The following is a 2831-nucleotide window of genomic DNA, read 5'->3' as shown; positions in this document are numbered from 1 at the left end:
CATCTCTAAAAAACATGTAATAATAGTAATAATTAGCCAGGCATAGTGGTGTATGCCTGAAGTCCAAGCTCCTTTGGAGGTTGAGGAGGGAGGATCACTTGAGTCCAGGAATTTAAGGCTGCAGTGAGCTAGGATAGCACTACTGCACACCAGCCTGGGCAACAGAGCAAGACACTGCCTCTTAGAAAAAAAAAAAAAATAGGTCAGAGAAGTACTCCTCAGCCAGAAGCCCAGGCCCAACCTCAGGCAGCTCAGCTCCAGGGCAGGCTGCCTCCAGAGCAGGGGTTGAGACCACCACCCTGGGCTGCCCGGGATCTGGATTCAGATGCCCAGAGCAATATCAGTCACATGAAGCAAGAGAGAGGTGGAGATGTAGAATGCCCCAGGCCCAAGGAGGAGATGTTGAGAGTGACAGTGGCCACAGAAGAGGCAGAGGTGACCAAGTGAGCAGAGAGGGGATGAAGCAGCTAAGGTATCAGCCAAGGCGAGGCAGCCACTTGGGAACATGGCAGGAGGTAGAAAGGGCTTGAACAAGGGGCCCAGGGTCGTCGATTCAGAAGGTAGGGCTAGAGGCAGTCAGTCTCACCTTCTTGCTGTCACAGGGACTCATGTGGCTGCATCCTCAGAATGCATCTGTTCTTCCTCCACAACTTCTGCAGAGCCCTTTGGTGTGCCTGCTACCCTACCCAGCCTCTGCCTGGAAGAGCTGACAAGCCCCATAACACCGAGTGTATCAAGATGGTGCTGCGAAGATGATGGCCACCATGAAGGCAGCAAAAATATCCATGTTACTTTCAAAGATAAACAAAAGACAAACAGATTTTCAGAGAAGTGGAGGTAGAGCTAAAGGTATTTCTGTTTCTTCCTTTAGCTCCACCAAGCTAAAGGAAGAAACAGAAGTAAAAAAAAGAAGCACCTCTATAATTTAGAAGATGCTTGGGATGACATCATTCTTGCAGATGACGATGGCTTAATGATACCTTATCAAAATGGTAATGTGTTCATTAGTCATTCTCAAGAAGAAACATAAGAAGGATGGGTGCAGTGGCTCATGCCTGTAATCCTAGCACTTTGGGAGGCTGAGGCAGGAGGATCACATGAGCCCAAGAGTTCAAGATCAGCCAGGGCAACATAGCGAGGCCATATCTCTACAAAATACCAAAAATTAGCAGAGCATGGTGGCATGCATCTGTAGTCCCAGCTACTTGGGAGGCTGAGAAGGGAGCATTAGTTGAGCCCAGGAGTTCAAGGCTGCAGTGAGCTATGATTGTGCCACTGCAGCCTGGGCAACAAAGCAAGACCTTGTTGAAGAAGAGGAAGAGGAAGAAGAAGAAGAAGGAGAAGGAGAAGGAGAGCAAGAGGGAGGAGGAGGAAGAGGAAGAGGAAGAAGAAGAGGAAGGAGGAGGAGGTGGAGGAGGAGGAGGAGGGAGGAGGAGGAGGAGAAAAGAAACACAAAAAAATGTTAGAAGAAGCAAAGAAAAAGAAAAAATTGCAAGAAGAAATTGATGCCTCAGTGTCCAGAGTAGGATCAATTCAATGGGTGTCAGCAGATTTAAGAGTTCAGTTCTATGCAAAATGTGGGAGCAACATAAATGCTGAAGCTGATGAAAGTTAAACATTTTTTAAAACTTTTAGAAATGTGTTTAATACACTTGAATATTGTTTTTTGGTTTTGGTTTTTGTTTTTTTGAGATGGAGTCTCACTCTGTCACCAGGCTGAAGTGCAGTGGCTCGATCTCGGCTCACTGCAACCTCCACCTCCCGGGTTCAGGTGATTCTCCTGCCTCAGCCTCCCAAGTAGCTGGGACTACAGGCACCCGCCACCGCGCCCGGCTAATTTTTTGTATTTTTAGTAGAGACGAGGTTTCACTGTGTTAGCCAGGATGGTCTCAATCTCCTGACTTCATTATCTGCCTGCCTTGGCCTCCCAAAGTGCTGGGATTACAGGTGTGAGCCACCATGCCTGGCCTGAATATTGTTTTTATTAAGTGGGTATTGCAAAGCCAAGAGCAATTTTGCAGGCTGGTTTGATTTGTCCTTGGTACTTCCATTCTGAGTCCTTCTAGATTAAAGACAGTGTCACTTGGCTTCATCCAGTCTTCCCTACCCTGATTATGAGCAACTAGAATCAGCCCAGGTGGTCCAGGAGCCCCTGGTTGACAGCAGTACTATGTTTATCAGCCAATTCCCAAAGCCCAGGGCAGTTGCCACTTCCCAGAGATTGTTGAACCATTCATTACAGGGGCTTTTTTCTGAGAGGGGAATTAGCCTACAGGATGTGGAGTTCCTGGAGAGCCTCCTCTTTTCCTCGTTGCTATAAAGATGGTCTTGGGGACCAGGCGCGGTGGCTCACGCCTGTAATCCCAGCACTTTGGGAGGCCGAGGCTGGCGGATCACGAAGTCAGGAGATCAAGACCATCCTGGCTAACATGGTGAAACCCCATCTCTACTAAAAACACACACACACAAAAAAAAAATTAGCCAGACGTGGTGGCGGGCACCTGTACTCCCAGCAACTCGGAAGGCTGAAGCAGGAGAATGGCGTGAACCCGGGAGGCAGAGCTTGCCGTGAGCCAAGATCGCGCCACTGCACTCCAGCCTGGGTGACAGAGGGAGACTCCATCTCAAAAAAATAATAATAATAAAAAATAAAAAAATAAAAGATGGTCTTGCAGTGAAGTGGTAGTGAAGAATCAGAGGAGCTTTTATCTCAGCTCTGCTACTTCCTGGCTGTGCAACCTGGAGGAGGCTGCATAACCTCTCTGAATATGAATTTCCTCATCTGTAAAATAGGGCTAAAAGTAGTAGGACAATCAGGATGAGAAGAGATA

At 47.8% G+C, this 2831-nt stretch overlaps 1 pseudogene; it reads left to right on the top strand.

The window, feature by feature from the left end:
* The first annotated feature begins 505 nt into the window (after positions 1–505).
* Positions 506–1615, top strand: LOC129144494 (prefoldin subunit 4-like; annotated as a pseudogene).
* Positions 1616–2831: the final 1216 nt, after the last annotated feature.

This window comes from Pan troglodytes, chromosome 6 (genome assembly GCF_028858775.2).
Source record: "Pan troglodytes isolate AG18354 chromosome 6, NHGRI_mPanTro3-v2.0_pri, whole genome shotgun sequence".
Lineage (NCBI taxonomy): Eukaryota > Metazoa > Chordata > Mammalia > Primates > Hominidae > Pan > Pan troglodytes.
The sequence above is the reverse complement of the archived record's forward strand: the minus strand, read 5'-3'. Positions and strand labels throughout refer to the sequence as shown.